Below are 9,117 nucleotides of genomic sequence, written 5' to 3'. Positions count from 1 at the left end.
ATTTTTCAATTCATCTACACAAGTACTGTAATGCAATCTTTTAGCATGAAAGTTGAACTTACAAAATAAACAATGTAAAACTTTAGAGCCTGCAGTCCATTCAGTCCTACTTTTGTTCAGCCAGTCACTCAGACAAACAAGTTTGTTTATATTGCAGGAGATATGCCTGCCCGCTTCTTGTTTACAACGTCACGCCTGAAAGTGAGAACAGGCATTGTAGCCAGCATCACAAGATATTATATGCCAGATGCACTAGATTCATATGTCCTTTCATCTTCAACCACCATTCCGAGAGGACGTGTCCATGCTCATGACAGTTCTGCTCAATAACGATCCAAAGCAAGTGCATTACTGACGCCATGTCACTTTCATCATCTGGTCCAATGGCACCAGCAGAAGACTGATTTGCGATTGTTCGGGTTCTGTACTTCCACATCTGAGTGTTGCTCTTTTAAGGCTTCTGAAAGCACCTTTAAAGACTTCCAAACCTAATCCCATCTCAGATTTTTGGAAGGCCACTTCATAATTTTAAACCTTGGTCGAGTGCTGTACTATCTTTAGAAATCTCACATTGGTATCTCTTCTTTGCGTTTTGTAAATCTGCAGTGAAAATGTTCTTAAACAAGAACTTGTGCCGTGCTGCATCATCCGAACTGCGTTATAGTATGAAATACATGCCAGAATCCAGTGCTAAAACTGAGAAGGAGACATTACTATTCTCCCCTAAGGTTTCAGTCAAAATTTAATTAGCGCATTATTTTAAATGAGCGTCATCAGCATGGAAAAGCAGCAGAGAATCCTATGGCACCTTATAGACTAACAGACGGTTTTGGAGCATGAGCTTTCGTGGTGAATACCCACTTCGTCAGACGCATGTAGTGAAATATCCAGGACAGGTATATATGTGCTACAAGCAAGCTAGAGATAACGAGGTTAGTTCAATCAGAGAGGATGAGGCCCTGTTTCTAGCAGTTGCGGTTGAAAACCAAGGGAGAGAAACTGGGCCTCATCCCCCTGATTGAACTAACCTCGGTATCTCTAGCTTGCTTGCTAGCACATATATACCTGCCCTGGATATTTCCACTACATGCGTCTGACGAAGGTGGGTATTCACCCACGAAAGCTCATGCTCCAAAACGTCTGTTAGTCTATAAGGTGCCACAGGATTCTCTGCTGCTTTTACAGATCCAGACTAACACAGCTACCCCTCTGATACTTATCAGCATGGAAGCATGTTTTCTGGAACAGTGGCCAAAGCATGAAGGGGCATATGAATGTTTAGCATATATGGCACGTAAATACTTTGCAATGCCAGCTACAAAAGTCCCATGCGAATGCCTGTTCTCACTTTCAGGTGACACTGTAAATAAGAAGTGGGCAGCCTTATCTCCTGTAAATATAAACAAACTTGTTTGTCTTAGAGATTGGCTGAATAAGTAGGACTGAGTGGATTTGTAGGCTCTAAAGTTTTACGTTATTTTGTTTTTGAGTGCAGTTATGTAACAAAAAAAATCTACATTTTTAAGTTGCAATTTCAAGATAAAGATATTGCATTACAGTATTTGTATGAGGTGAATTGAAAAATACAACTTTTTTAGCATTTTTACAGTGCAAATATTTGTAATAAAAATAATATAAAGTGAGCACTGTTCACTTTGTATTCTGTGCTGTAATTTAAATCAATAAATTTGAAAATGTAGAAAAACATCCAAAAATATTTAATAAATTTCAATTGGTATTCTATTGTTTTATAGTGTGATTAAAACCGTGATAAATCGTGATTAATTTTTTTAATTGTGATTAGTTTGAGTTAATCACGAGTTAACTGCAATTAATCAACAGCCCTAATATAAATATATTAACATTAATATTAAAAAAAATCCCTACCAATACAAGATACTCTACTGCACATGCTTTGCTCCCTGAGGAGAGGATGAGAGAATAAACAACACATGGCAAATGTTCGTCACGTTGCACCACTGGAAAGTGCTCAGCTACTACTGCCATGAGCACAGTTAAAGAACCTTGACGGAATAGAAACAGAATAGAATAAAGGCCTCTGAACCCAGTTTATGGACTGAAATAACTACTGTAACCCCTCTGTAGTCTCTTTGCCTGCAGAACTTCGGATGCAATGACCCCACTCTTAGCCACACCCTGGCCTCTTTTGGTCACTTGTGTGGACACTGCTTTTGCATCTATCCCACAATACAGAGACACCACTTAGGGCCTTGGGTGGGCTCTAATTGCATCCTTTAAGTATATCTCTGCCAGAATTATTAAAACTGAAAAAACAACCAGTTTTACCAAGATAAACTGATTAATAACCCAGTGATATTAACAGAAACTAGAACCAAAATTCTGGGAGAGTCATGCTGGTTAAAATTAAATAAACTTGAAATAAGGATGTCACAGTGACCAAAGTAACCTTTCATTACAGGTAGATATGTAACTAGATGTAATATTTCACAATCTAATTACTTAGTAATGGGATAATTTCATGCCAGTCTAACTGCATGGCATTTTCTGGGTTTAACTGAAGGATAACTAGTTAGCCAATGAAATGGATGTCATCATGCTTAAAGTATACTTTCCTGTATAACAAAATGCGCTATCTGGGTTAGTTATAACACACATTATTACAACTGAAACATTATAGTTAACTTACCTTTAATTCAGACAATGAAAACTAACTACTCAGTTCCACTTTTTTCTTTATACGTTCAGTCAGTCTTTATTTTCACATTTTGGCTGCCATGCGCTAGAACAATGCTGCAGTGAAGTGCTCTGGGGTCCTTGGATGGGAGGAATTACACTATTATTATTAGCACACTTCATCATTGGAGGATCTGAAAGTTCTTTACTGATTTATTTTTCAACGTATAACGTGCCTATCAGAACTTCTAGACATATAAACAAAAAGTTAAATTACATTCTTTAATTCAGTCCCAGATTGACACCATGTCAAACTCAAAAACTTCTGTCCATCAATCCAGAATGCTACTTTTTTTCAACCTTTTCGCTTTCATTCTATTAGAGAGAGAGAGATACTTTGTAGCTTGCCCTAATATAAATAAATACAGGCTCTTTTGAGCAGGAGTAGAAGCAAATTCCAGAATCCACTGAGAGGCCCTGAAACTAGTCACTACACCTATATATCTAGCAAATCTCAACTTCTGCGTTAGAGCACTAAATCAGAGGTGGTCACTTAGATAACCAGGACCACAAGGCTTTCCAAATCAAAAATCTTGTATTGCAGCCAGAAATCAGCAGGGACCCATTGAAGTCTACAAAGCACAGCTATAACAACCTCCATACATGACATACCATTAAATAAAACAGCAGGCACATCCTTCGCTAGCTGACTTTCCAAGTGGTTTATAAGCATACTCCAACTCGAACACATTGCAGTAGTTCATCCCGAAGATTACAAAGGCATGAATAACTTTGGTGAGGATCATATCTGAAAGGAACAGTCACAACCACCTCATCAAACAGAGATGAAAAAAGGAATGTTGGTTACTGCTGTTATCTGACAATCAGCTGAGAGTCTGATAACCATGCAGCAAACCTTACCAAAAACAACAACAAAAACCCTTGGCTGAAGTAGCTGATGTCACTTCCTGGTTGTTTTTCCCAGCTAACCATTATCATTTCTGCCCTAAGCAGATCAAACCTCAACCAACTATTCCCCAGCACAATCTCTGCCAGAAACTGAAATACATTACTGCCTGGGTTCACTATCTAGTTTAGGTTCTCATCACCACAGTATATGAGCATTTCATAGTTATTAATGCATTTATCCTGCTTACTCCCCTGTGAGGTAGAGAAGTGCTATTATCTCTGTTCCACAGATATGGAACTGAGACACAAAGAAAGTAAGGGACAGATTTACAAAGGTAGTCACCTAAAGATGTAGATAGGCTGCGCACCTAGTGAGATTTACAAAAGAGCCTAGGCATGTAACTCCCATGGATTTTCATTTAATTTCACCTAATTCCCATTGATCGCCCCACCAACTTCCCAGACAGAGCGGAAAGAGCGACAAGACAGCATGCCACATAAGAGAACCCTGGGAGCAACTGAATAATTGCACATCCGCACTCTCTGTGCCCTCTAAGAAGAAAAGAAATAGAGCCAATCCAGTATGACACAATCCATCAATAGTAAGGTCTGCAATACTTCATGGCCAATGATTCGAAAGGCAAAAATAGTCAGTGTGGCTGATCTATGTCCATAGTCAGAAGGAAAGCACTGACCAAGACCAGTGCAGTCTGATTTACGCTCAAGTCTAAAATTGAACTGAAAGGGTCAAGAAAATCTGAGAACTCTAGCTAATACTAGAGCTGCTTTGGCACAACCTTCTCAATAGCTCACCCCATCTCAAAAAAGGAAGGTTTTTACGAACTATGGCCTGATCCTCACACAAAAATCCAAGGTAAAGCTGTATCATAGCCCTTTTACGCAGGAATAATTTTGCATACTGTTGAAATGTAGCCATCTGTGGAGTGGCACACAGTAGCTCTTCTAGCACAACAGCAAAATTACATAACAATTTAGGGCAAGAATTAATTAAGAATAGTGTAGCCAAGTGAAACTGAAGGGGAAATTTTGGGTAAGTAGAATGTAGGAATATCAGAATTGCCATACTGGATCAGACAGTGGTCTGTCTTGTGGTCCTATCTCTCACATTGGCCAGTACCAGATGCTGCAGAAGAAGGTTCAAGAAACCTCATAATGGACAATTATGGAATAACATGTTTATAGAGGAAGTTTCTTCCTAACCCTCATGAGTTAGGGGCTTACTTATGCCCTGCAGCATGAGGGTTTCTCTGTGCAGTTCATTATTTTACATCCTTCCATCATGTCCCATCTTTTCTCTCTCTTCTCTAAACAATCCAAATTTTTCCATCTCTCTTCATGGAAGTCTTTCTTGTAATCATTTTCATCATCCAATGCCCTTAATTTCTGTTATAACCTGGTTAAGATAGATCAGAGGTTCTCAAACTATGGTCCACGAGCTCCATTCAGATGGTCCGCAGATAGTTCCCTCTAAGGTGTGCATCTGGGCGGCCACATACCTAATTAGTGGAGCCGCGCAGGCGTGGCTTCACTAATTAGGTGCCTGAACCCTGGAGAAGACACACATGTAAGGTGAAGTGGTGGCCTTGGGGGGAATAGGTGATAGCAGGGAGTGAGATAAGAAGAGGGGGTGGGGAAAATTTGGGACATGCAGGGCTGCAGTGGCTAGAGAAAGAGGTGATTTTCTCCAGCTCCAGGGCTGGCTGCTGGGGAGAGACGGCTCTCCTTCCCAGCCTCAGCTCTATAGCTGCTTTGGTGGGGGAGAGACTCCCCTCCTTCCCAGACCCAGCTTGGGAGTTGCCACAGTGTGGGAGAGAGGGAGAGATACTGCCTCCTTCCCAGTTCCAGTTCAGGGGCTGCCACGGCAGGGGAGAGAGGGCACATCCATCGCATTAGAAAGGTAAGACTACTGATATTAAAATATGAGTTGTATGATTTTATTTGTAGAACAAAAAACTTTAATTATTGCATTTTTAATGTAGTATTTTTACCCAAAGTGCTTTACAATAGTTAGCTAACAGTACAAACAACATTTGGAAAGATCATTAAGTGGTCCACTGAGGCCCTCAGCAATTTTCAAGTGGCCTGTGGAAAAAAAAAGTTTGAGAACCACTGAAATAGAGTGACCAGATCTGAACAAAGTATTTTAGGCAAGGGCATATCATTGTTCCATATAAAGACATACTTTCTGTATTATTCTCTGTCCCATTCTCTATATATACTAATATTGTTTGGTTTTGGTTTTTTAACATTCTGCTGTACGTTCAGCAGACATTTTGAGACACCCGGAATGATGTCCAAGTCTTTTTCTAAAATGACAATGGTTAATCTAGAACACAGCAATGTACAGAAGTAGTTAATATTTTTCCTTCCAGTGCACTTTACCTTGCCTTTCTCAATAATGAATTTTATTTGCCATTGTGTTGTATATTCACCTGCCTTTATTTAGAGCTCACTGAAGTTCTTCACAATCTTCGCTTGTCCTGTCAAAATTTAATAATTTAGTATTTTCTACAGGTGTTGCTATCTCACTCTTCACTTCCTTTCCCAGCTACTGAAAAGTATGCTCAGCACCACCAACCCTAGTAAGGAAATTTGGGAATGTTATGTTAAAAATTGACCATTTTTTCCTAATCTCAGTTTTCTGCCTCTTAGGCCTTCTCTTCATTGCGGGGGATAAGGGGAGAGTGTGTGCGTATCATGTGTTATCTAATACCCATGGTAAAATCAAAGTGAAGACAAGACAGTTTATATTTTCACACATACAGTAACTCCTCACTTAAAGTCATCCTGGTTAACATTGTTTCGTTGTTATGTTGCTGATCGATTAGGGAATGTGCTTGTTTAAAGTTGTGCAATGCTCCTTTCTTAGTCATCGTTTGGCAGCCACCTGATTTGTCCACTACTTGCAGGAAGAGCAGCCTGTTGCAGCTAGCTGGTGGGGGCTTGGAACCAGGGTGGACCAACAGCCCCCCTATCAGCTCCCCACTCCCCTAAGTTCCCTGTGCAGCAGCTGCCCAGCAGGCTAACAATTGCAGCCTGTCCCTCCCCCCACTGCCATGTGCTGTTCCTGCCCTCTGCCTTGGAGCTGCTCCCTGAGACTCCTACTTGCTGGGGGGGGGGGGCTAACGCAGGGCCGGTGCAACCATTTAGGCAACCTAGGTGGTCACCTAGGGCGCTAGGATTTTGGGAGCGCCATTTTCTTCAGCAGCGACCACAATAGCTGGATCTTCAGCTGCCCTGGTTGCTGCTGGCATTTAGGCGGAGGGAGGAGCACGGGGAGGACCGCTTGCAGCAAGTAAGCGGGGAGGGAGGGGTGGCATGCAGGGGAACTCCCCGCTCCAACTCACCCCTGCTCTGCCTCCTCCCCGAGCATGCCGTGGCCGCTTCACTTCTCCCGCCTCCCAGTGGCGCCGCAAGCCTGGGAGGCAGGAGAAGTAAAGTGGCCACAGCGTGCTCAGGGAGGAAGCGGGGCAGGGGTGAGCTGCTCCACTTCTCCCGCCTCCCAGGCTTGCGACGCCAATCAGCTTAGGTGCCGCAAGCCTGGGAGGCGGGAGAAGTGAAGCGGCCATGGCGTGCGTGGGGAAGAGGTGGAGCAGGGGTGAGCTGGGGCGCGTGGGGGTGCCTCAGGGTGGAGGGTGGGGGATGGAGAGCTACTGCAAGGGGGGTGCCTCAGGGTGGAGCGGCCATGGTGGGGGGGGGGCTCAGGGCGGGGGCGCAGGGCACAAGGTGGAAGTTTCGCCTAGGGCGCGAAACATCCTTGCACTGGCCCTGGGCTAATATCAGGGTCCCTTGCTCCTGCACCCCGTTTACCCCATCTTCCATAGAGCAGGGAGGATACACAACAGGGCTCAGGACAGAAGCTGATCTAATTAACAAGGTAGTGTACTTAAAGGGGAAATGTGCCTCTCTCTCTCACATACACACAGTGTGTTTCGCTGTCTGTGATGCTTTCTTCCCTCCCTCAATTCCTGCTGCCTTGTAGACTGTGAGAGTTAACCCCTGAGGGCTCAGCCAATTGCTAGTTCATCATTTAGCAGTAAGGCATTCCCTGGAAAATATCCCACCCTCTGACTCCTCCACCTCAACCAAGCTTCACAATCATCATCACTATGTACCAGTATTAAATTGTTTGTTTAAAATGTATCCTCTGTGTGTGTGTGTGTATATATATAATATAGTCTTTTGTCTGGTGAAAAAAATTCCCTGGAACCTAACCCCTCATTTAGATTAATTCTTATGGGGAAATTGTATTCACTTAACATGGTTTTGCTTAAAGTTGCATTTTTCATTAACATTACTACAACGTTAAGTGACGAGTTACTGCAGGGGTCAGCAACTTTTCAGAAGTGGTGTGCCTAATCTTCATTTATTCATTCTAATTTACGGTTTCGCGTGCCAGTAATACATTTTAACATTTTTAGAAGGTCTCTTTCTATAAGTCTTTAATATATAACTGAATTATTGTTGTATGTAAAGTAAATAAGGTTTCAAAAATGCTTAAGAAGCTTCATTTAAAATTAAGTTAAAATGCAGAACCCCCTGGACCAGTGGCCAGGACCCAGGCAGTATGAGTGCCACTGAAAATCAGTTTACGTGCCGCCTTCGGCACCCGTGCCATAGGCTGCCTACCCCTGAGTTACTATATTAGTAGGTGGAGGTAAATCCTAGGCTCTCCCTCCACTGTTTACCTCCACCTTCTAATACATCTGAAAACTACAAACTTTCTTGTTTTCGTTAGCATTTCAACATGAGTTACCAAGTATTAGCTAACTGTGGTAAGAAAACAGAATTTTTCCTAGTGTAGATACACCCTTATATGAGCTCCTAATCCATGATAGAATTTAACCCCTCATATCCTGATTTCTTAGCCTATGCCTTCACTAAAAATGGTGTGTTTTTACACCAACCCTACACTACCTGACTAGCTACATCAAGGCCAAGTGTGTTGTCTCCACCTCCAGATACCTATCTTGAGTCAGCTTTTCAATATAAAAACACACTTTTTTCTTTTTTTTTGCAGTGACAAACATTGCCCTACTTTTCTTTACTAGCCTCTTGCCACTTAATAGCTGCTGTCAAGATCTTTTTGAAAGTCTGAATGTGACATCGGATTCTCCTTTAGCCACTATTTTGTTGACTTGCTCAAAGACTAGTGAGCTGGAGAAGCAGGCTTTTGCTCTGCAGAAACCACACTGGTTTGTTCCTATCACATCACATTCCTTTGGGTATTTTGCGATTCTATTTTTAATGATCATTTAAACCACCAGACTACCGGATACTGAAGGAGGGTTTACTGCTCTTTAATCCCCCCTATCTAGTGCCTGCCTCTGGTACGCCAGCAGACCAAGAAATTGCCTATCTTTGTTGGCAGCTTAGCCCCCTCCTTCATTCTTAGTTTTTTTCTGAACTGGATGAAAACTCCCCGGGCCCAGACTTGCTGCTCTTCCCTGAATTTAACTGATAACTTTGTGCCGGCACGTCCCCTTTTGACACCTCACTCCCTGGCAGTCCTTCGCCTTCATTACCTGGGGT

The sequence above is a fragment of the Chelonoidis abingdonii genome, chromosome 2 (genome assembly GCF_003597395.2).
Source record: "Chelonoidis abingdonii isolate Lonesome George chromosome 2, CheloAbing_2.0, whole genome shotgun sequence".
Classification (NCBI taxonomy): domain Eukaryota; kingdom Metazoa; phylum Chordata; order Testudines; family Testudinidae; genus Chelonoidis; species Chelonoidis abingdonii.
This window is presented reverse-complemented; position numbering follows the sequence as displayed.